At 38.3% G+C, this 27,114-nt stretch overlaps 1 protein-coding gene and 1 long non-coding RNA gene across 2 annotated transcripts in view; one reads left to right on the top strand and one right to left on the bottom strand.

Annotated features, from left to right (window-relative positions):
- chrm2a (cholinergic receptor, muscarinic 2a) overlaps nt 1-27,114 on the bottom strand; it is a 184,235-nt gene that overhangs the window by 75,974 nt on the left and 81,147 nt on the right. The window lies entirely within an intron of this gene.
- LOC307126498 lies at nt 12,192-20,772 on the top strand. The gene is made up of 3 exons (XR_013816499.1): nt 12,192-12,312; nt 12,395-12,482; nt 20,668-20,772. It is a non-coding gene; the product is annotated as an uncharacterized lncRNA (long non-coding RNA).

Below are 27,114 nucleotides of genomic sequence, written 5' to 3'. Positions count from 1 at the left end.
TGTTTTCATTCCGGCTTGTCATAAAATAAAATAAACTATCCAGATAAATCGCGCCATCCGGACAGAGTGAATTTGATTGTGGTTGGATGAGAAGGATAAACACAAACCATTCCGACACCCTATTGGGTTGTAGGCTATCAATCACGCCTGCACCTGCACAAATCACACACCATGTTGCCAGATAGGGCGGGTTCTCGCCGACGAGCACGTACTTTCAGCCAATCAGCGATCAGCAGGCAGACGTGCTCAGCCTCATTCATGACTTTAGCCGGGTTTTTAGCGCGATGACTCGTCGTAGCTGTACATTCCAGTGAATCAGTGATCGCTATGCCAGTGGCATAAATACACAGTAAGTTGTATCTACAGTAAAGAGTGGGAGAGTGACTCAACTCTCAAACGTGAATTACACCTGTGACTCGAAGACTCTTTATAAATATAACCGTGACTCCTGTCCATCATCATACACACACTTAGGACATCTGCAACTAGCAACCCCGACAGATGCTGAAAGATGTTAAAATCAACGACTAATCCGTTTTGACTGTGCTAAATGTGCATGTGCCATGTACTTCACGAAAGACATACTGTAGTTTTGTCAAAGCAAAGTGCAACACAAGGGTATGCGCATTGTTGTTATGTATTTGTTGACGGATTATTGTACAGTATAAATGAATTACGCATTTTGACATTGGTGTGTGCATTAACGTGTGAAATGCCTGTTAATTACATAGCTTTTTCCAATCTCTATATTGGGCACTTTTTGCGCGTAAATTGGCTTCTTACTGTTGACATTGAAAATCTTGTGTTTTTCTAAGGGATTGCGGTTTTGACAGTTTCTACCTGGACATATAGTCATATTTGAACCGTTTTACTGGGAATTTTTTTTTTTTTTTTAATCATCAATGTTATGCTTTAAGGAGATAAAATGGTAACTTACTTATCAACATTGATTGGTATGGCAATCAAATAATATCACATTATTTTGGCAGTTAAAGTTTTGGGTTTTTTTCTTGGAGTGACTAGTTGCCTATAAGTATTGTAAGAGGTGCAAACTTGTTATCAATAACCAGGCATGTTATCAATAACCATTTTTAAAAAAATATATAAATGTACATTTGGTGAGGTTTTTGGGCTGGAAATTGTTGACCCAATCTGGCCACACTGATCACACATTCAAAAAATGGTTATTGATAACATGCCTCTGAATTTTGACTTTTTGCACCTTTACAATATTTATAGGCAACTAGTCATCAAATCTTCCACTCTATGAAACACGTTAATGCCCAGTAGTACACAATATGGTTCTTTAATGTATTTGCATTGTCCTAAAATGCGTTCATTTTCAATGGGAATATATGCGGCTGAAACGCGTTGCCAAGTGCATCTAAAAATGTTCAACATTAACTTTTTAATATAACATTATAGTCATTATGGCCTTCAGAAAAATGTTTTTTTGTGGAGGTGGGGTATGCACTGTGGCGCGGCCTAATCTTTTGTCCTTAAAGGGATACTTCACCCAAAAATGAAAATTCTGTCATCATATACTCACCCTCAAGTTGTTCCAAACCTGTATGAGTTTTTGTTCTGAAGATATTTTGAAGAATGTTTGTAACCAAGCAGACAGAGCAACCATTGACTGCCATAGTAGGGGGAAAATGCTATGGCAGTCAATGGTTGCATATAATCTGCTTGTTACAAAAATTCTTCAATCTTCAGAACAAAGAAACTCATACAGGTTTGGAACAATTTGAGTAAATTATGACAGAATTTTAATTTTTGGGTGAACTACCCCTTTAATGGCATTTTTTCCCCTTACATTACTTTTACTTTTATACTTTAAGTAGTTTTGAAACCAGTTACTTTTACACTTTTACTTGAGTAAAAAGCTTGAGTTGATACTTCAACTTCTACAGAAGTCTTTTTAAACCCCAGTATCTATACTTCTACCTGAGTAATGAATGCGAATACTTTTGACACCTCTGGTGTGATGTGATCAGAATATAGATGTGCTCATAAATTCATGCGCTTTGATTTTGTGTGTGCGTGTGAAATGTTTTCACCTCTTTCACCTCCAAAGATTTAAATGGGGTTGTGTAGAGACTGTGAGCGTTCAAACCTAATGCATCCATCCAAACACACACACACACACACACACACACACACACACACACACACACACACACACACACACACACACACACACACACACACACACACACACACACACACACACACACACACACACACACACAGCATTTCATCTCCCCCTCTCTTTGTTCTGTAAGGCATGTTAGTTAGAGTTAGTGTGTTGGAAAATGCAGCAGGAAATCAGATTTGGGACGCTGGTCTTCATTGTCTTTATCTGTTCTTTCTGTTACATCTATCTATCTGTCTGTCCATCCATCTATTTATCTATCTATCTATCCATCTGTCTATCTATCCATCCTTCCTTCCATCCATTCATCCGTCCATCTGTCCATCCATCCATAAATCTATCCATCTGTCTATCTATCCATCCTTCCTCCATCCATCCATAAATCTATCCGTCCATTCATCCTTCTATCTATCCGTCTGTCCATCCATCCGTCCAGCTGTCTATCCGTCCATCTATCCATCTGTCTATCTATCCATCCTTCCTTCCATCCATCCATAAATCTATCCATGCATGCATCTGTCCATCCATCCATAAATCTATCCATCTGTCTATCTGTCCATCTTTCCATCCATCAATAAATCTATCCATCCATCCATCCATCCATCCATCCATCCATAAATCTATCCATCTGTCTATCTGTCCATCTTTCCATCCATCAATAAATCTATCCATCCATTCATCCATCTATCTATCCGTCTGTCCCTCCATCCATAAATCTATCCATCTGTCTATCTATCCATCCTTCCTTCCATAAATCTATCCATCCATTCATCCATCCATCTGTCCATCCATCCATAAATCTATCCATCCTTCCTCCAACCATCCATAAATCTATCCATCCATTCATCCGTCTATCTATCTGTCTGTCCGTCCAGCTGTCTATCTGTCCATCTAGCTATCCATAAATGTATCCAACCATTCACCATCCATCCATCGGTCCATCTATCCATCCATCCATAAATCTATCCATCCGTCCATCTATCCAACCGTCCATCCATCCATAAATCTATCTGTCCATCCATCCAACCATCCATCCGTTCATTGGTCCATCCATCCATCGATCCATAAACTTGTCAATCTATCTATCTATCTATCTATCTATCTATCTATCTATCTATCTATCTATCTATCTATCTATCTATCTATCTATCTATCTATCTATCTATCTATCTATCTATCTATCTATCTATCTATCTATCTATCTATCTATCTATCTATCTATCTATCCGTCCATAAATCTATCCAACCGTTCACCATCCATCCATCCATTGGTCCACCTATCCATCCATCAATCTATCATTCATCCATCCATAAATCTATCCATCCATCCATCCATCCATCCATCCATCCATAAATCTATCCATCCATCCATCCATCCATCCATCCATCCATCCATAAATCTATCCATCCATCCATCCATCCATCCATCCATCCATCCATAAATCTATCTGTCCATCCATCTAACCATCCATCCATTCATAAATCTATCCATCCGTTCATCATCCGTCCATCTTACCATCCATCCATTCATAAATCTATCCATCCGTCATCATCCGTCCATCTAGCCATCTGTCCATCCATCCATAAATCCATTGGCCCATCCATCTGTCCGTCCACCCATCCATCCATCCATCCTTCAATCTATCTATCCAACTATCTGTCCATCCTTCAATCTATCTATCCAACTATCCGTCCATCCATCCACCCTTTCATCCATAAATCTATCCATCTATCTGTCCATCCGTCCATCTATCCATCCATCCATGGTCTTGTCTGTTATTCTATCCGTCATTATGTCCCATCTAATGTTGTATCCTCAGTTCTATCTACAGTTCGATCAGCAAACATGCAGCCGGAAATCTGTTTGGGATGCTGGTCTGTTGCACCTGCTTTACTGTCTGTGTCTCTGCCTCCATCCGTCAATCCATCAGTCTAGTCTAGTCCTATTTATCCATCGTTTATCTGCTTATCTAGTTTGTCTGTCTCATTCTCTCCATCCCTCTCTCTCCTATGCAGTGTGTGCTGATGCGCTGGAGGGGCAGTGAGAGGTGTGTGTGGAGCTCAGCGAGGGGGAAATGAAGAGGTCTCCGGGATTAGCTAATGCGATTAGCTGCGTCTCACAATCAGCCGCACTGAATGCATGTTGTAATTACTGCACCTCAATGAGGAAGGTGTGTGTGAAAGATTAATGCAGGTGAGCGGCAGGCTGTGATAGATACGCTCTGTGTTTGCCAATGGGACTGAATGGGACTCATTTGCACACATGTGACCCAAACCCGAACTCCACAGATACGCCAAATTAGCTCTGAGCTAGCGTTGAGGGACTCTACTGTTATTTTTTCACAATCCTAAGGATGCTTGACCTGCGAGATCCATAAATCAACATTACTAGTTCGCATAATTGGTGGCATAAGTTAAAGTATGTGACTGAACGTTTTTCTTCTCTTGTTATGTTGATATAATGAGACAATAAGGCATGAAAACTAGACAGAAACCAATAATACAGCACAGCCTCTCTGGGCTTCAGTCATTATTTTTTGCTAAACTCTTTTTTTTTTTGTCGCCGGTGTGGATTTGAAATCTCTGCACTATTCTGGGTCTCGAGAAATCAGCGCGACATATTTCCACACAGGATTTCTCACTTGCATCACATTTCTGAGATGCATCAATTGGACAGTCGCCTCTGATAACAAATCGCTCTAAATTGTTATGTAATCCATTCATCCATCCATCCAATCCAGATGTCTAGTCTATCCATCCATCCATCCATCCAATCCAGATGTCTAGTCTATCTACCCCTCCATCCATCCATCCATCCATCCATCCATCCATCCAATCCAGATGTCTAGTCTATCCACCCATCCATCCATCCAATCCAGATGTCTAGTCTATCTACCCCTCCATCCATCCATCCACCCAATCCATCCTTCCAATCCAGATGTCTAGTCTATCTACCCATCCATCCATCCATCCATCCATCCATCCATCCAATCCAGATGTCGTCTATCCACCCATCCATCCATCCAATCCAGATGTCTAGTCTATCCACCCATCCATCCATCCAATCCAGTTGTCGTCTATCTACCCATCCATCCATCCAATCCAGATGTCTAGTCTATCAACCCATCCATCCATCCAATTCAGATGTCGTCTATCTACCCCTCCATCCATCCAATCCAGATGTCTAGTCTATCCACCCATCCATCCATCCAATCCAGATGTCGTCTATCTACCCATCAATCCATCCAATCCAGATGTCTAGTCTATCAACCCATCCATCCATCCAATCCAGATGTCGTCTATCTACCCATCCATCCATCCAATCCAGATGTCTAGTCTATCCACCCATCCATCCATCCAATCCAGATGTCGTCTATCTACCCATCCATCCATCCAATCCAGATGTCTAGTCTATCAACCCATCCATCCATCCAATTCAGATGTCGTCTATCTACCCCTCCATCCATCCAATCCAGATGTCTAGTCTATCAACCCATCCATCCATCCATCCAATCCAGATGTCTAGTCTATCAACCCATCCATCCATCCAATCCAAATGTCGTCTATCTACCCATCCATCCATCCACCTACCCATCCATCCAATCCAGATGTCTAGTCTATCAACCCATCCATCCATCCAATCCAGATGTCGTCTATCTACCCCTCCATCCATCCAATCCAGATGTCTAGTCTATCAACCCATCCATCCATCCAATCCAGATGTCGTCTATCTACCCCTCCATCCATCCAATCCAGATGTCTAGTCTATCTACCCATCCATCCATCCAATCCAGATGTCGTCTATCCACCCTTCCATCCAATCCAGATGTCTAGTCTATCAACCCATCCATCCATCCATCCATCCAATCCAGATGTCTAGTCTATCTACCCATCCATCCATCCAATCCAGATGTCGTCTATCCACCCATCCATCCATCCAGTCCAGATGTCGTCTATCCACCCATCCATCCATCCAATCCAGATGTCTAGTCTATCCACCCATCCATCCATCCATCCATCCAATCCAGATGTCGTCTATCTACCCATCCATCCATCCAATCCAGATGTCTAGTCTATCTACCCATCCATCCATTCAATCCAGATGTCTAGTCTATCAACCCATCCATCCACCTACCCATCCATCCAGTCCAGAGGTCTAGTCTATCTACCCACCCATCCATCCATCCATCCAATTCAGATGTCGTCCATCCATCCATCCAGTCCAGAGGTCTAGTCTATGTATCCATCCATTCAGAGGTCAAACCTATCTATCCATTCATCCAATCCAGAAATATTAAAACTATAAAAAAAAAACACAATTTAATAGGGGTCTATTATTTTGAAAAATTAACAAATTATAACATTGGTAAAGTTTTGTGAATTCAATTGACCCTTTTTGATTATTAAAATTGAATGAATCCAATAAAACATAATCCACAAATTCAACGTTTGTAAAAAGCCTGATAGGAAGAATCTCCTCTGAATTAAATCACATTAAAATGATTTTGATGTATAATGAACAGATGAACACCTCAGATGCTTCAGTTATGTCGAGTCAAACAGGTCGTGAAAACCAGACAGAAACCAATAATACAGCACAGCCTTTCTGGGCTTCAGTCATTTTTTTTTTTTTTGTGCAAAATTCTGCTTTGTTGCCAGTATGGATTTGAAATCTCTGTACTATTCTGGGCCTTTGGTCTGGAGGAAATCAGCGCGACATATTTCCACACAGGATTTCCCACAGCTTCGGTTCCATACTGAAAATCAATGGACATGCAGATCGACTCCAGCTGAAGCGCTGCCGATCTAGCTTTTCTCCACACAGTGTGAGTCTGCCTTACGCCTTCACATTTTCTTTTGGTCTGTGATGGAGTGACATCAGACGTGAGGGAACATTGGCCGTGAATTACAAGGTGGCGTGATTACAAAGGTAGAAGAGGCCTAAATAAAGAATAAGAGAGCTATGGAAATCATGAGAGATTTTGGTGCGAAAGCTATATAGGACCCACGATGCGGAAAAAGCAGTTGAAAAACGGATGGATAAATCAAAAGTAGGGCTGTACATTTAATCAAATGGCTATATGGCCTGGTATCTGTCAATATTAAAGGCTTTTTTCAGCGTCTGCCATGCCTCACATTTCTGAAATACATCATTTGGACAGTCGCCTCTGATAACAGATCGCTCTAAATTGTAATATAGACGCATGTATTTTCTGTAAAGCTGCTTTGAAACGATGGATTATGAAAGGTATTGAATTGAATTGAATATGAGGCCATGAACAAGAGTCACTTCTGCAGTAATTTAACGTTTAATTCAAGAAAAACAATCGTCGGATACACACAAATGAAACCTCTTCACTACAACCCGCCAACATAAAAGTGTGGTTTAACTTAAAATTATGAAGAAAAATAATTACTCTTGAGCAGTGCAATGTACTACTTATCAAAGAAATAATAACAAAAATACTAATACACTTCATTGAAAAGAAAATGTAAGCAATATCACACGTCATAAAACATTTGATTACATTTAACATCATTTTTTTAACATCAAGTTTTATGCGTTAATTTGATGATCACCGATTTTGATTATACATTATTATTAAAAAAATAAAAGATTCACAGAATCCAGAAATATTAAAATTCCATCCATCCAATCCAGAGGTCTAGTCCATTCATCCAGATGTCTAGCCCGCACATCCATCCATCCATCCATTCATCCAGATGTCTAGTCCATCCATCCATCCATCCATCCATCCAGAGGTCTAACCTATCTATCCATTCATCCAGATGTCTAGCCCGCACATCCATCCATCCATCCATCCAGATGTCTAGCCTGCACATCCATCCATCCATCCAATCCAGATGTCTAGTCCATCCATCCATCCAGAGGTCTTACCTATCTATCCATTCATCCAGATGTCTAGCCCGCACATCCATCCATCCATTCATCCAGATGTCTAGCCTGCACATCCATCCATCCATCCAATCCAGATGTCTAGTCCATCCATCCATCCAATCCAGATGTCTAGTCCATCCATCCAGAGGTCTAACCTATCTATCCATTCATCCACCCAGATGTCTAGCCCGCACATCCATCCATCCATACATTCATCCAGATGTCTAGCCTGCACATCCATCCATCCAATCCAGATGTCTAGTCCATCCATCATCCATTCATCCAGATGTCTAGCCTGCACATCCATCCATCCAGAGGTCTAGTCTATCTACCCATCCATCTTCCATTCATCTAATCCAGATATCTAGTCCAACCATCCATCCAGAGGTCTAGTCTATCTACCCATCCATCTTCCATTCATCTAATCCAGATATCTAGTCCAACCATCCATCCAGAGGTCTAGTCTATCTACCCATCCATCATCCATCCATCCAATCTAGAGGTCTAGTCTATCTACCCATCCATCTTCCATTCATCCAATCCAGATATCTAGTCCATCCATCCAGAGGTCTAACCTATCTATCCATTCATCCAGATGTCTAGCCCGCACATCTATCCATCCATTCATCCAGATGTCTAGTCCATCCATCATCCAGATTTCTAGCCCACTCATCCATCCATCAAGAGGTCTAGTCTATCTACCCATCCATCATCCATCCATCCAATTCAGATGTCTAGTCCATCCATCCATCCAGAGGTCTAACCTATCTATGCATTCATCCAGATGTCTAGCCCGCACATCCATCCATCCATCCATTCATCCAGATGTCTAGCCTGCACATCCATCCATCCATCCATCCAATCCAGATGTCTAGCCCGCACATCTATCCTTCCATTCATCCAGATGTCTAGCCCCCTCATTCATCCATCCATCCAGAGGTCTAGTCTATCTACCCATCCATCCATCCAATTATGATTATACATTATTATTAAAAAAATAAAAGATTCACAGAATCCAGAAATATTAAAATTCCAGAGGTCTAGTCTATCTACCCATCCATCCATCCATCCAGAGGTCTAGTCTATCTACCCATCCATCCATCCATCCATCCATCCATCCATCCATCCATCCATCCATCCAGAGGTCTAGTCTATCTACCCATCCATCCATCCAATCCAGAGGTCTAGTTCATCCATCCATCCATCCAGAGGTTTAGTCTATCTACCCATCCATCATCCATCCATCCATCCAATCCAGAGGTCTAGTCCATCCATCCATCCAGAGGTCTAACCTATCTATTAATTCATCCAGATGTTTAGCCCACTCATCCATCCACCCATCCAATCCAGAAATATTAAAACTTAAAAAAAATGTTTTTTATATTATAAGCTTAAAATTATAAAATGTTTGTAGTAAAGTTAGTAAAGTTTTGTGTATTCAACTGATTAGGCACCCTTTTGGGTTATTAAAATTGAACTTAACCAATAAAACGGAATCCAGAACAAATTAAATGAAAAAAAAAAACTTTTGGTTCGGGAAAGCCTGCAATGAAGAATCTCCTCTGAATTAAATCACATTAAAATGATTTTGATGTATAATGAACAGATGAACATCTCAGATGCTCCACATAATCTTTAATTTTGCCTTGAGTAATAAAACCAAAATTAAGCAAAATAAAACGGTAAAGCTACTCTGAAACGTGTGTGTGTGTGGTCCCAAAAACACCTTAGCTCTGTTTACTAGTGATGTGAATATTCTGATCACCTTTCGACGAAAGGTGAAACATTTCTTTCTAACACATTTCGTGTTTCCTCTTTCAGATCTTCATTCCCTGAGAGTCGCCAGGAGGGCCGATCGCCAACCGCTAACCGTTGATTGAATTATCCCTCAACATGATGTGGCAGTAAACTGTTATTCCTCCATCTTACCAGCCCTCTGCTGTCTCACCCCTGAGCGACGACTTTCATCCTCTCTCATTTCTCTGCTGTCATACACATACTGGCACTCGTCTGCCGCTGCGATGGCTTCGGCCTTTTGCTCATTTACGTCTCTGTATTCCTGACAGGCCGTCTGATTCCTGAGGGGAGGCCCGCGGAGGACGCTCTGCCGAATTTATGGTTGTATATAAATATATATGAGCATGTGGTTCTCTCAGATTGAAAACATATACTTGCGACGATTGCCTGCTATGAAGTTCATTCCAGGGCTAATGCTGTTTTGCCTCCCCATCTCGTCAGCTCCTTCAAAGAACGCACCCTATTTTAAGGCATGAGAGATATATGGAAGGGAACAGGGTAAATATTTGAGAGTATCGCAGGCTTCATCTTGAATTAATTCAGTTGGTTTTCTTCGGCTGGCGGTGTGGAGTGGATTCACAGCTGGTATGTTCATTCCAGTCCTAACAACCTAGACTAGTGGCTGAGGAGAGCCTGCTTTTTCACTCATGGTTTCGTTGCAGATGCATTTCAAGAACTGCAAAGAATGATTTCTGCTGAGACGAATGCATTATCAGGTAACATTATCAAAACTCACACAGATTAAACGGGAATTCTGTTAAACCAGTTGTAAAACATGCATGTCCGAGTACAGAAAACAGCTTTAAAGGGTTAGTTCACCCAAAAATGTAAATTCTGTCATTAATTACTTCCCCTTATGTCGTTCGACACCCATAAGACCTCCGTTCATCTTCAGACACAAATGAAGATATTTTAGTGTAAATCTGATGGCTCTGAAAGGCCTCCATTGGCTCAATGCACGGTTCACTCTCAAGACCCTTAAAAGACACTAAAGACGTCGTTACAAAGTCCATCTCACTACAGTGGTTCTACAATAACTTTATGAATCGGCGAGAATAGTTTTTGTGCGCAAAAAAACCCCTAAACAACGACTTATATAGTGATGACGATTCCAAAACACGGCCTCATGAAGCTTCGAAGCGTTATGAATCAGTGAGTCGATTCAGCAGTTTGGATCGCCAAATTTCAGCAGTTTGACACGCGATCCGAATCATCATTCGAACTGAATCGACTCAATGACTCGCTCATTAAGACGGTCACATGCTGCCACCTACTGGTGGTTTAGTTTCATCTTTCCAACATTTCTTATTTGTATATTCAAAAATATCCTAATAATCTCATAACATTATTTAATGCAGTTGTCATTTTTCAGTGTAAATGATTTAATTTGATTGGTAACAGCCCTATAGTGTCTTATTCTAATTTAATTTATAGATCAAATTTCTGAATATAAAAAGAAAGCTGAAGCATATCCTATATTTAATAAGATTATGGAAAAATGCCCTTTATAAAAAGGTACAAATATCACAAATATGCATATTTAAATATGTCAAAGCTGATTAAACACAGGTGAGAATATTGCTTGAGAATAGATTATATTTACAAAAAAAATCCGGACAAGCAAATGTTTTACTCGGACAAGTGAATGACAGATTTACTTAAGCGTGTGAACAGTGTACGAGCCCTGACAGTGTACGGAGTGGGCAGCAAAGCAAGTGCATTCTGGGAGTTGTTGTCTTTCATCCACATGAGAGAAAAAAAAATGTCTGTCTTTTCTCAGTCTAGAAGGCACTAAATTCAAAAATAATTCCACATTTCTTCTGCATAAATGACCCAGTTTAAATAGAAAGCTTAATGCTAAATCACTGAAGTTACCCTTTAAAGATGCTGACGCTGACTGGCAACTTAATAACATTCATTTAATCTCACAAGTCGAGAAACCTCATGCCAAGTCCAATATGCATCAGACGCAGGCTGAGACTGAAGCTGAAGGCCACCTGCACAGCCTCTACAGCATCATTATACACTCGTTACACACCTGCAGGTCAGAGGTCATGCGGTCATCTCACATGAAAGCTGCTCGTCTGTCCAGGGCCAGAATCCCGGAGCTCCTGTCCTTCGCAGCACTGAAGTGGACAATCTAACGCACCGCCTTCATTTTGTCAATTTGGGCTAAAATAAACGAAATCTGCCTGATTAGAAGGTTATTATTAAATAAAGTCTGATTGGATGTGTCCCGTTGTGCACAAACGTGCTTTTTTTTTGATGCCACATGACTAAAGCTGGTGGAATTTGTTTCTGTGAGCCAAGCTTATGACTGGGACTGTCTCTTTGCAGGATCCTGAGGTTAAAGGTCGTGCTCAGGGATCAGATCTACTGGGGATTGAACTACTGTCACTAACTGGGGAGTTTCGAGGAGGGGTAGTTACCAGGATGAACAGAAGCGCCGCCTCCCCCTTGTGTTTGTTGAACAATTTGTTTCATATAAATATATATATATATACACCGATCAGGCATAACATTATGACTCCCCATTTTGCAAGGTTTCCCAGCAGAACATTGCCCAAAGCATCACTGCCTCCGCCGGCTCGCCTTCTTCCCATAGTGCACCTGGTGCCATGTGTTCCCCAGGTAAGCCACACACACACACACACACACACACACCTGGCCATCCACGTGATGTAGAAGAACACGTGATCATCAGACCAGGCCGCCTTCTTCCACAGTTCTGGAGATGCTCTGACCCGTCACAATCTGGCCCTCGTCAAACTCGCTCAAATCCTTACGCTTGCCCATTTTTCCTGCTTCTAACACATCAACTCTGAGGACAAAATGTTCACTTGCTGCCTAAGATATCCCACCCACTAACAGATCATCAGTGTTATTCACTTATTCACCAGGGGCCTATACCATGAAGCCGGTTTAGCTGGCTAGCCAGAAATGTTTAAGCTTAGTTTGTGCCAATCCTGGGTTTAAGGTACCATTAAAGTGGTTTGGCTTTTAGCTGTGTTCATCTCCATAGTAACTTACACTCCACGGCTAACCTGCTCCAGGGCAGGTTATGTTCTGGATAAGAGATCAAACTGAAATTGGACCAATCAGCTGTGAGCAAAGTGACACGCCTCTGATGCAATAAAGTCACTCCCTCTGTTTCTACTTCAAATTAAAGTTCACGACATAGCAAATGGTTTTTAAAGACTAACGCGTCTGGCTTTTAACAATGCTTATTTATAATAATAATACTTTTGAATGATTTAGATATCATTTATGTAATTATACCCTTATATATTTTAGTTAATCAATCATTAATAGGCACTTAGTTAAAATTAATATTAATAGCCTATATAAAGGTCATACAAATAAGCTTTAAAATCAACAAATAAAGCTATAAAAATGACTACATCTCTATATATCAACTAAACTAACTTCATAACTTTTACTTGCATTGACGTATAATATATTTCTTTAAGTTATCCTCTTTCATAGACAGCTCTTTTCTTCCTGTCTATTTGTTTAAATTCTTAATATTTTTCAATCATGTAATATTCTGCAGAAGAGAGAAATTAATCTCAGTTGATCCACAGCGTGTGATTGGCTGTTCACTGCTGATGTCACAGCTAAACTCAGGATCAAAGCCTGAGTTGACAGAGACAGCTGATGATCAGCATCATGGGACCAACAAAGCCTGAATAGATTGGTTTGGTTTTGTCAACTCAAAACTAATCCTGTAACCCTGAGTTTGTTAAACTACCATCATGGTACAGGCCCCATGTCATAATTAGGGCTGGGCAAATTAACGCGTTAACGCGGGCGATTAATTTTTTCAGCTTAACGCATTAAAAATATTTAACGCAAATAGCGCAGCGTCCGTTTTTATATCCATTTTTGCTTAGCGTTACATGATCATCACGCTCTTATTCATGTAAATGCTTCCAAGCGCAACAAGACACAAGCGAACGCGCTGTATGCCAATGTCCTGTGTGTGTGTGTGTGTGTGTGTGTGTGTGTCAGTGTCCTGTCTGTGGATGCGTCTCATGTCATCTAATCAAGGGACACTCTTGACACACACACAAGCACACTCGACGCATAGACTCGCGTCAGTCTCCTGCTCACATCGAGTTCTCTTTTGCTCTTGAACAAACAATAACACAGAGGATTTGAGTATTCTCATATTAGGAGTCTTAAATTAGTTAAATAACGTCTTAAATGAACTTAAAGAGTTGTGAGGAAATGAGATGCGCGGGACAGCGCGTGAGATCCGCGGCTGTTCTTAAAGTGACAGTAGCACTGATGATGATGTCATTAATGTTCATCACAGAACAACGGCAACAGAGAAAAGTGTTAATTCGCTTTAATGATGATTCATCTATATTTCATTTATTATTTATGCAGTTAAGAAAGATAACTATTACATTTATGTATATGTATATCAGGGAAGGCCATGGGTAAATATAACATTTATTATTTTGGGTTTATGTAAAGATTGTTTTAAGTTCACTTAAATTAAAAGTTGTTTTTTTAAAGCCTAATAAATGTTGAGATTGGGAGCTTTCAGTGATACTGTAATGTAACGTCATTAATGTTTCATAGAGACATCAGTGATACAGGCCTTCATTGATAAAAAGATGACAATACAACACATATTTAAAATATGCTGTCTTTAAATTGTTTATACATTAATTTGGAGAGTAACTGAAATTATTACAATATCAAAATATCAAAAACTTAAAATATTAAAAACGTGCGATTAATCGCGATTAATTACAGAAAAAAATGTGATTAATTAGTTCTTTTTTTTTTATCGATGCCCAGCACTAGTCATAATGTTACGCCTGATCGTTGTGTATATGTTTGATATGTCAGAGATGCTCTGACCCAGTCATCACAATTTGGGAAATCAGATCGTGCAATATTTACTCTTCTCCGAAAATGTCCGATCTGTAATGTCAATAGTCAGGCTACTATTAGAAGTACAATTATTTCAATGATTCACCTCAACCCGGCGCTTTGTGTTTGTGATATACATGCACTTAAGAAAAAAATATGGCTTTAGGTGTGTTTTATTATTAGCCCAGCAGGGGCGGAGTGTGTTGTGTTTTATCTATTATTCCGGCAGGTTTAGTTTAGTCCCTCAGGCTGAATGCAAACACACACACACACACACGCAGACGCCACGGCCAAACAACACATAGGTTCGCATATGATGCATCAAAATCTCACATGTGTGTGTGTGTGTGTCATCACTAAAGGCTGTAGAGATGAATTATGGTTTTGTGTGATGAGCAGCCTCTGGGAGATGTGTGTGTTATTCCAGCGTGTCAGGAAATAGAGTGGGTGGACGGGTTTCTGATTAGAGCCGGAGCTAAGATAGAGAGACAGATCTATGGTTTCTATATCCGTCCCTGAACAGAGAGAGATGTGCCTTATCATAGACACCGACAGACACCCCGTACACTTGACTCTGTCCGTATCAGTCAGCTGAGGACCACACACACACACACACACACACACACACACACACACACACACACATGCGTGGTGATAGCACCCATTTATCAGGCGCTGACAACTCGCATTCGGAGCTGCACGCTTTCTCTCTTTATTTTTGTCCGATGTCTCCATCGTGTCGTTGTCAAAGGTGTGTGTACGCCGAGTGTGTTTCTGAGCCAGATCCATGGGTACGAGGAAGTTACGTAAACGCATAAAAGGAGACAGATCGGCTCTTTTTTTCGCTCTCAATTTTCTGCCGCTTGATTAAACTCGCTGCAGAATCAATCCTGCTCTGAATCTCAAGTCCGTTTTGATAGTGTCTGAAAAAAAACATCTCTGAGACTGGGTTTCTGCAGGTCTTAAAAGGCTCTGTCACCTCTCCCTTAAAAGTCTGTAATTCAATGCTTTTTTCTGTCTCTTTTTAAAGAAGACACTCTGCAGATTATTGCTGAAGTGAAAGCGATTCAAAATATGAAAGTATGAAAATGTTATGGAAGTTTAAATTTACTATAAATTAAAAATACTGTACTAAATATTTTTTTATTTCAAATAAAATATATATTTTACAAAAAAAACTATACTATAAAATCAAAGCCATGTGTCTAACCCAGTTGTGTTCCAAATGTGAAGTTGATATCACAAAGATTGAAGTCCCCATGAGATTTTGTTTAGGCGCTGTACCAAAAATAGCCACCGGGTGTCATTCAAATTGCATTGATTGTTTCATTTTCCTGTACATTTCTGTCCAAATATCACAAAACAGTCCCCAAATATGGACCCTTGAGACTCAGACCTTTCCGACGATATGTGTTTTGTCAAGATTGGAAAAGATTTAGATTATAAAGTAGTTAAAATAATTGTTGTAATATGAAACATGACGACGCCCACTAGGGGGAGGAGCCCGCTAGAATAATTTAGAGTAACATTTCCATGGCAACACAATGTCCGATTTCAAAACGGTTTTCACAGGATGAATTTTGAGTTTGTAAGCTTTCAAATGATACATAATTTTATGATAATTACTTAAATATATGATACGAAAAAAAGGTGATAAAAAAAGGTGCCAGGCGTTTAAGGGGTTAAAAAGTCTTAATTCACCCGTAAAGCCTTAAAAACAGCCTTACATTCATAAGTCATGGCATTAAATATTGTATTTATTGCAAAAATGTATATCGTCCTCAGGATTCTTGTCCCGTTTTAAATCAAGATACATTCACTTAAGATGCAAAGGCAAAATTAAGTTAGTTTATGCGTAGAACGAGAACAAATACGAGTTATGAAAACTTCCCTTTGAATTCAGTTGATTTTTCTGAGCCCACTGGCAGATAATTGTTCTTGTTTCAATCATAAACTCATTTTGGTAAATTTGACAGAATAAATGACTTCATATTTTGTTATTATGTATCTCTAATAAAAAAAGAAGAGCTCCACGATTCTGGAGAGAGAAAACTAAACAAAATAATATGCAATTTACTAGCGTTTCTGACAAAATGTTAATTGCTGCAGTCTATTTAAAATGTTTAATTAATCAAAATTAATTATTTAAAAAAAACAAAACAAACGTGTGAACGAGTACTCATAAAGACGTCTCTTGTTTCATTACTGGATGAATCAACGTTTCTTAGCGAATCTCTTGAATGAATGATTCAATGACTCACTCATAAAGACTTCACTTGTTTCATTACTGGATGAATCAGCGTTTCTTAATGAATCTCTTGAATGAATGATTCAATGACTCACTCATAAAGACTTCACTTGTTTCATTACTGGATGAATCAGTGTTTTTGAACGAATCTCTTGAATTAATGATTTAATGACTCACTCATAAAGACTTCACTTGTTTGATTACTGGATGAATCAGCGTTTTTGAACGAATCTCGAGTGAATGATTTAATGACTCACTCATAAAGACTTCACTTGTTTCATTACTGGATGAATCAGCGTTTCTGAATGAATCTCTTGAATGAATGATTCAATGACTCACTCAGAAAGACTTCAATTGTTTCATTACTGGATGAATCAGTGTTTTTGAACGAATCTCTTGAATTAATGATTTAATGACTCACTCATAAAGACTTCACTTGATTGATTACTGGATGAATCAGCGTTTTTGAACGAATCTCGAGTGAATGATTTAATGACTCACTCATAAAGACTTCACTTGTTTCATTACTGGATGAATCAGTGTTTCTGAATGAATCTCTTGAGTGAATGATTCAATGACTCACTGGTAAAGACTTCACTTGTTTCATTACCAGATGAATCAGTGTTTTTGAATGAATCTCTTGAGTGAATGATTCAATGACTCACTCATAAAGACTTCACTTGTTTCATTACTGGATGAATCAGCATTTCTTAACGAATCTCTTGAGTGAATGATTCAATGACTCACTCATAAAGACTTGTTTCATTATTGGATGAATCCGCAATCTTTTTAACGACTAATCATTCAGCTTTAACTCTGAAGTGCCTCTAATACAACTTTCTCCCTAGACATTTATGTTTAGAGAACATTTTGACATTGTTTTCCCTTCAATGTATTACTTGGTCATACATTTACCTTCATAAACCTGCAGAAACCCTGCTGATGTGAAGCTTCAGTTATCAGTAGCATTTGCTAAGGCATTACTATTGTATTTGAACAAACCCCTGATAGTATCACAAATCACATTAGAAATAAGCAAGCTAAAACACAAAACAGAAATCTCCTAAAACCACTGAAAGATTTTCTTGGTGAGGCAAAAGTTTTGTTGCTAGAAACCGTAGACGGAGCCACAAACACCAGCTGTAACTAGAAAACCCGCATCTTTTATTCTCACGGCGTAGGCTTGATTCAATCCATCACGAACTATCAGCTCAGAAATCATTGGCCACCTTCATCAGCCCTACAGATCTCATTTTCCTGCTGCGTTTTCCACACTCACAGGACCGAATCGCTCCGAATAATTTCAACAGACCCTCAGGCCACACAACACAGAGAGGATGGTGGAAAAAATGAGGATTTCTACGAGGAATGCATATATTATACATTATAAAGGTGTTCTTGAGGCATTTACAATTCCTTATTATACGGCTCGTCGTGTATTGAAAATATTTTTAATCACAGCTATAATATGTAACTATTCATATTTATTTAGACATTATAGTCTCGTAAAATACATAATTTATATGCTGTAATGCACTGTACTAAAACCGTTGGCAACCTCAGGGTTTGTGTGATGCAATCTAGCAGTGAGGATTTATACAGCAGAGGTTTTATGTGTAATAAATCCTCATTCAGGAGGTTTTCCCTGAAGGTCAGGGCTCATAGCTAAGGATTTTTTAGGGTTAGTTTTAGATTTTTACTTGCCTGACAAAATTATCTCTTATGGAAGCTTGTTTCCGCCACAGAATGAAAAATAAAAAAAGTAATTGCAACTTTTTATCTCGCAATTCTGACTTTTTTTCTCGCAATTGCGATTTATAAAGTCAGAGTTGTGAGATATAAACTTTAAAACTCGCAATTCTGACTTTTTTTCTCACAATTGCGATTTATAAAGTCAGAATTGCGAGATATGAACTTTTCAAACTTGCAATTCTGACTTTTTTCTCGCAATTGTGATTTATAAAGTCAGAATTGCGAGATATTAACTTTTCAAACGTGCAATTCAGATTTTTTTTCTCGCAATTACGATTTATAAAGTCAGACTTGTGAGATATAAACTTTAAAACTCGCAATTCAGACTTTTTTTCTCACAATTGCGATTTATAAAGTCAAAATTGCGAGATATGAACTTTTCAAACGTGCAGTTCTGACTTTTTTTCTCGCAATTGTGAATTATAAAGTCAAAGTTGCGAGATATAAACTTTAAAACTCGCAATTCAGAATTTTCCTCACAATTGTGAATTATAAAGTCAGTTGCGAGATATAAACTTTAAAACTCGCAATTCTGACTTTTTTTCTCGCAATTGCGATTCATAAAGTCAGAATTGCAAGTTATGAACTTTTAAAACGTGCAATTCAGACTTTTTCTCGCAATTGCGATTTATAAAGTCAGAATTGCGAGATATAAACTTTAAAACTCGCAATTCAGACTTTTTCTCACAATTGTGAATTATAAAGTCAGAGTTGCGAGATATAAACTTTAAAACTCGCAATTCTGACTTTTTTTTCGCATTGGCGATTTATGAAGTCAGAATTGCGAGATATTAACTTTTCAAACGTGCAATTCAGAAATGTTTTTCTCGCAATTGCGATTTATAAAGTCAGAGTTGCGAGATATGAACTTTTCAAACGTGCAATTCTGACTTTTTTCCTCGCAATTGCGATTTATAAAGTCAAAATTGTGAGAAATTAACTTTTCAAACGTGCAATTCAGACTTTTTTTCTCACAATTGCGATTTATAAAGTAAAAATTGCAAGATATGAACTTATCAAACGTGCAATTCAGACTTTTTTTCTCGCAATTGCGAATTATAAAGTCAGAATTGCGAGATATGAACTTTTCAAACGTGCAATTCAGACTTTTTTTCTCGCAATTGCGCATTATAAAGTCAGAGTTGCGAGATATAAACTTAAAAGGGGGTGAAACACTCAGTTTCGGTCACTCATGTCAATCTTGAGTACCTATAGAGTAGTATTGCATCCTTCATATCTCTGAAAAGTCTTTAGTTTTATTATAATTATAAAAGAAAGATAGGCTGTACCGAGTCTTTCCGAAAAAAAGTCGCAATTATCTTTTAAAATGTTACTTGTAAAGTGTATTCTGTGGCGTAAACAAGCTTCCATACTCACTGGCCCCACTCAAAATAGATATATAAAAGTTATTTAGTTAATATAAAAGTTATTGTTTCCGTTGTTTTTGACCCATGTTACTCTTGTAGTGTAATAAATAAGGATGTTACAAAAGCACCATTTTAGATACCAATGAAATTTCACAATTACCACGGCAAAAACTACTAGTCTAACTAATATAAAGTTCAAACTTTATAGCAATAGCAGTTTTCTCCCGGCTGTTTATGCTCGATATAAACGATATAACAAGCGGTTGAGATTTGTGATATACATGGCTTTACATCGTATGTGGGCAGATGAAGCTGGGTGTACTCGATATCCAACCTTATGTAAAAATATAGCCGATAATATAGTTATATTTGCCACATACTCAGCTGAGATTGTGCATCAGTGCCCGTTTGAAAGAGAGAAGCGCGTTAATGATTTAGATGTGCGAGAGCATCCAACCGTGCCACTGTGTTTCTCTCTCTTTCATATTTTATGAAAAACAAGAGTGGGAATTATCCTTTTGTATGTGTGCTTTTGTTTGTGTCTTTCTTCACCAACATATAGATCTCCTGTTACTATGGTGATGAGCCTCCCTTTAGCCACGACCCGATGATGATGAGGATGATGATGGAGATAATGTCATAAAATCAACACTCGGGTTCCGCAAGTATTTTTTCCATTCATTTTCTCCATAGGGAAATTGATTTTTAACGATAACTTAAAAAGCTTTGTGAGCTATGAGGCTGCTAATCGATGCTATTTGCTTCTGTTGAAGCCGTCAGCCCTATTTTTTTTTAAATAATCTTGTTTAACAGTGCAATTTGTGGTGAAAAACTACATTACCCATGATGCTGTGCAGAAAATTCCTGTGATCAGAGAGTGGAAAAGAGCTCTTTAGCTACACACACTCCCATAAAGCATCTGCGAAATGTGCGAATTACATAATCGAGTAGATCTTGCTACACTTGGAAATTTGAATATATACACTATATAGCCAAAAGTATTGCGACGCTCCTCCAAATCATTATTCATGGAATGGGTTTCCATGGCACTGGGGTAAAGCGCGCCGCCACTGGACCAATTATTATAGTTTTGCATTTTTAAATTAGTTTTTATTTTATTATCGTTTTCAATTTTGCTTTAAATTTCAGTTTAGTTTTATAAATTGTTTTGCTAGTTTTTATTTTGTAAACACATTTCTATTTAATTTTTATATATTTCGTTTCAGTTTTAGTTTTAGTAATTATAGTTTAGCAGAGTTACCAGAACGCAGTGTAGAGACCAAATCAAGATTTTTAACTTCAGCAAAGTTTAACGTTTGCACAGATTAGAGTTCTTATGCAGACATCTTAATAATAACAATAAAATAATGGAATACAGATTGTTTTATTTAATGCCATGTCAGCATCTAAGGCTCTATTCGTGGCAAAAATTAAATTACAAAAATACAAATATCATATAATAAAACCAACAAGTCATATTATACAGTATTTTTTAAATCAACTTATGATTAAAAAAAAATTCCAAAACCTTTTCATGCATAATCTTACTAAATAAGTCCTTAAGTGAAATAATTTGATAAAAGAGCATTCTTGTTTTAACCCAGGACAGTCCAACAAAACATGTTTAACGGAGAGGGGAATCTTACAAAACATGCATAAAGTTGGGTCTTCACCTTTAAGAGTCAAACTATGACCTATACGACAAACAATGGTCTGAGATTGAACAAAGAACCAAATAAATACAATGTAAAAATATAAAAGTAAAAACGATACATTTCAGTTAGTTTTTCAGTAAGAGTTGTTAGTTTCGTTTAGTTTTAGTTTTTCATTTATTATGATTTTTTAATTTTATTTCAGTTTATGAAAATGTTTTTTGACCCATAGTTTTAGTCTTAGTTTCAGTTTTCGTTTACGAAAATAACCTTGCACTGGACTCTAGAGCAGTGGAGACGTGTTCTCTGGAGTGACCAATCACGCTTCTCATGGACGAGTCTGGGTCTAGGAGAACGGGACTTGCCTGACTGCATTGTGCCAAGTGTAAAGTTTGGTGGAGGGGGGATTATGGGGTGGGGTTGTTTTTCAGGGGTTAGTTCCACTGAAAGGAACTCTTAATGCTTCACCAAGACATTTTGGACAATTTCATGCTCCCAACTTTGTGGGAACAGTTTGGGGACGGCCCCTTCCTGTCCCAACATGACCCAGTGCACAAAGCGTCGCTCCATAAAGACGTGGATGAGCGAGTTTGGTGTGGAGGAACTTGAGTCCTGACCTCAACCCGATAATTAGAGCGGAGACTGAGAGCCAGGCCTTCTCGTCCAACATCACACATGCGCTTCTAGAAGAATCCCCATAAACACACTCCTAAACCTTGAGGAAAGAAGAGCTGAAGCTGTTATGGTGTGTTCACACCGGACGCGATTCGCGCGAGTGATTTACATGTTAAGTCAATGCAGAGACGCGAAATGGCATTCTGCGGCGCAATTCGCGCGATTGAGGCGGCGAAGGACGCGAATTGAGCGGTTTGAACGCGTGAATCGCGCGAATCGCTCAAGTTGAAAAATCTGAACTTTGGCGGATATTTCGCGCCGCGTTAACCAATCAGGAGCTTGCTCTAGTAGTACAACAATGAGGAGAAAATCTGTATATTAATATCTGGTTCAGACAATATGATTATCACTGTGATAACATTAAATGACATGAAACACAACACAGTCTCTTTTTGTTAAATGCAAGTTTATGTTTGATCAATAATACAAAAGTATAAGTAAAAGGTATAATAAGCTACACATGAAATAAAGCAAACAATTCAGTCAAACGTTCAAAGTCAGTTCTAGTCGGCTACAACTGCAACGTACAGTTATAGCCTAAAAATATAAAGTAATGAAACTTCTCTTTGCCCTCAGCCTAAACGATTTGCCAGGGAACAAATTATAGATCCATGAGAGCAAAGATCGGCCGTTACAAGACGAATTATAGCTGGAGACGCCACAGAGACATCAGAGCCAGCGGCAGAAGAACTGGCTGAGGAAAGGCTGATCTCACCGGGTTAATGAGCGCCGCTGATCCACTGGAGCTCACAACTCCCAAAACACCAGATCAAATGTTCAAATAGGCACTCTCTTTATAAATAAACCACAGATTTGAGCTTTAAACCACTACATTATCGCCTGAAAAAGTCTTAAAACTACGTTTTGTCACACATTAACAGTAGATTTTAACAAAAAAAAAGACGTGTAAACACAGCCCATGTCAGACATTTCTCAACGAGACGAGCCGCTGGCGGAAGCCCCGCCCATGAGGCGAATTCGCATCTGTTGTGCAGTGAATGTCACGCGTGATTCGCGCGAGTAAACTCAAAATGTACACGTCCACCTTCGCGCGATTAGCGCCCGGTGTGAACGCCACATTAGAGCTGTGAAGGGTGGGACAACTCCATATTAAACCCTACGGATTAAAAATGGGATGGCGATGGGATGGAAAGTTCATGTGTGTGTGAAGGCAGGCGTCACAAAACCTTTGGCAATATCGTGTATATGCAACATTTGTAAATGAGCAGTTTGATATTTCTCCGTTGTTTTAAATCGAAACATTTGCAATGCTTCATGGGATTGTAGTTCTTTGTCTCACTAAAGCCATTAACACTTAATCGTCCCTTTGGGTCCAGCTGACCCCACTGGACTTTTCCTCCATTTTTTAAAAGTGTTCCCTTCATCTCAGGGCCATGAGACTCTGTGACTTTTCCTAAATAATCTATCTAAACATGCACAAAAAATCTGGGCTTGATTTGGTTGTTCTAAAGGTGTGTGTAAATGTTTTTACCGTTTAAGTCCCTCGGGGTCAGATTGACCCCACATTGAAAATGAATGGGAAAGTGTAAAAATGTAAAAAAAAATCACTTTTTTTGTCAAAAAAAATTAACTAAATCCAGTATAAATCTGAAAATTTCCACATTTATATCAAGGTCTGGTCCTAGAGCATAAACACAAAGTAGAACGAACTTTCTATCTCATACACACGCACACACACACACACAAACACACACATGTGTGTGACTGCAACAGAGAGCATTTTTATAGAAACTGGCAAATAAAATCAACAAAACTGGCTTAAATCTGAAAAAATTCCATACATAAATGAAGGACAAATACTAGAGCGCAAATGCAACATGGAACAATCATGAGAAAGAGAGGGGAAAGGGCAAATAAAAGAAAGATGAAAGGCAGCTTAACTTCTGCATAACTTCCCTATGGACCTCTAGTGGATAATGTGGTCATTGCACACTCTATCTTTAACTATAATTCCTAAAGTTTTTCCACAAACCTACAGATGGCGGTATTCTATCCCTAACACATAGAGCAATGTCCAAAAACTATTTATATTTATTTAAGATCATCATTCAAGTGATTTTTTCATAAAAAAATATTTTTTACAGTTTTTTTTATTCGCTTTGGTACTATTTTCACAAGCAAGGTGTACATTTTCGAAACTCATAGTGCTAACATCACAACAGATCATCAAAAGTGCACTTTTTTCAAACATTTCAGCATATTTTCAATTGTGTTAGTACAATACACAAAACCACAAAGTATCCTTTTCACTACACAAAATAAGTGTTTCATCTTTATAAATGTTTCATTCACAGTAACTGCCTTTCATAAAGCTCTTACTATCAAACTTTTGATTTGCATCTCTTCTCGTTCAGTTTAATACATTTGTCTTTTATTTAATCCAACTGATCTTAATGGTTAATCAATGAATCATTTGGTACACCAATAGATTTCTATATATATTGATTATATAAACATAGTTTCTACTTTGTTTGCAATTTCCAAAATGGATAACCATATGAAATGAATTATTTTTAAATTTTCTGCGATTTACCTTAGATTATAAGGTGTGTGTTTGTGGTCTGGTAAACTCTACATTATGGGGACAAAAAGACAGCAATATCCTAAATCCTTTTCCTTGCAGGGACATTTTTTGGTCAAGCTTATAAATCATAGAGAATGAGTTTTTTTGAAAATGTGAAAATGCAGAAATGTTTCTTTGATGTGTAGTGTAAGGGGAAAGAATATAGATTTCGAACAGTATAAAAATCATAATGTCTATGGAGAGTGGGACAGAAATATTTTCAATTTGTGAATAGAGCAGAATAGAGTATAAGGGAGTGGAAATAGTCAATGACGGTGTAACATCAGATTGATCAGAAATCAGAAGAAGGGAGACAGATGGTATCAAATATAGAATTTTACATTACAGTATGTATGCCATGTGATACTGTAAACAGATTACCATGGTAGAGATTGCCACATTACTGTAACTCACCCTTATAAAGCTCAACTACAGTAGATTCAGTCATATGGTACAGTGAGAACATGTATGTGAGAACATGTATGGGCAGCAAACTCTGTTATAGCACAGAACCTCATGGCTGTGTCATAACTGTATCACACCTTTTTGATAACACACTGAATACTATTACAAACATCATTGGATTCAATTACATAAGTTAGGTAATGCAAGTGTATTTTCTAATGAGGAATATGTAGCCTGTGTTACTGTAGATACTGTAGATAATTCAGCAACGAGGGAGATTTGAAACATGTATCTTGCATTGTTTGCTGTTGGATGAACTGATTGTTTAAAGTACTAAATTGAAAGAAGATCACACTGTTGTGTTTTGGTGATTAAACCAAATGTTCTCATTACATATTACAATAATCTTGTGTTTGAAACAGTGATTATGTGGACTGAAAATATGTGCAAGTGAATGAAAGCATTACATCAGATTTTGAAAGAATGACTTGTTGTGTTACAAGTGTGATCAGTTTGGATTTTTGTACGATGAGTTTTGAAAATGTACACCTTACTTGTGAAAATAGTACCAAAGCGAATAAAAAAAACTGTAATGAGCCAATTTATGACATAGTTAGGTATTTGTGCAGTAAATAGGTAAAAAACTACCAAATACCCACAAAATCACAGCATAAATGTATAGTTGAGAAGTAAATAAAAAAAATGATATATAGTTTTCCATGTAAAAAAATTATATTTCCTTATGCAATCGCTCTGTAAAAGTTTGGGGTCTATCTGACACAAAGGGACTCAAACGTAAACCCTGAGGGACGATTAAGGGTTAAGTCACCTTTGATTTTTTTCATAACATGATTTTTCAAAAATGTCCATCCCTAACTGTAACTACATCTATTTTTGATTTTACAACCAATTTCATATAGAGACACGTTTCACCATCCAATAACTTTGGATAAATGGAGGAAATTCCCTTCTTGACTTCACTGGACGTGTCACGTTAAATGGGTGGCGGACATTTTGAGTAGAATTTGAACTGGACAGCGATTGACTGTGTGTTAAATGGTCATTACTCACATTCATGTCGATTTCTGCTGCAGTCAGCAGATACTGCGACCACAGGTGTGTGTGTGTGTGTGTGTGTGTGTGTGTGTGTGTGTGTGTGTGTGTGTGTGTGTGTGTGTGTGTGTGTGTGTGTGTGTGTGTGTGTGTGTGTGTGTGTGTGTGTGTGTGTGTGTGTGTGTGTGAAATGCAAGACTGTACACTGACTTAAACACTAATGACTCGTGACTTGTTCCTCTTTAGTCTTAATTACTCTATACTTGCGTTCACACACACACACACACACACACACACACACACACACACACACACACACACACACACACACACACACACACACACACACACACACACACACTGCTGTTACGCCTTAATGAGATGTTGCTAGGATGCTAAAATGTTGATTAATTAAGAAGATGTAGGCACAGAGGTCATATTGTCTTTGTGTATTTCTGTCTCTTTTTTCACATTTTGTCCAAATTTCAAACTAGGTCAAGCAAAGACTGAGAAACACACACACAGAAAGAGTAACAAAGACAGAAAGAAGTTTCATCTTGACATTTTCAAACCTAATTAAAGGAGAAAGCGAAGTGATCCAAGAGAGGTCAGCAACTCATTACTTTCACACACACACACA

The sequence above is a fragment of the Gobio gobio genome, assembly GCF_949357685.1.
Source record: "Gobio gobio genome assembly, chromosome: 5".
Classification (NCBI taxonomy): domain Eukaryota; kingdom Metazoa; phylum Chordata; class Actinopteri; order Cypriniformes; family Gobionidae; genus Gobio; species Gobio gobio.
The sequence above is the reverse complement of the archived record's forward strand: the minus strand, read 5'-3'. Positions and strand labels throughout refer to the sequence as shown.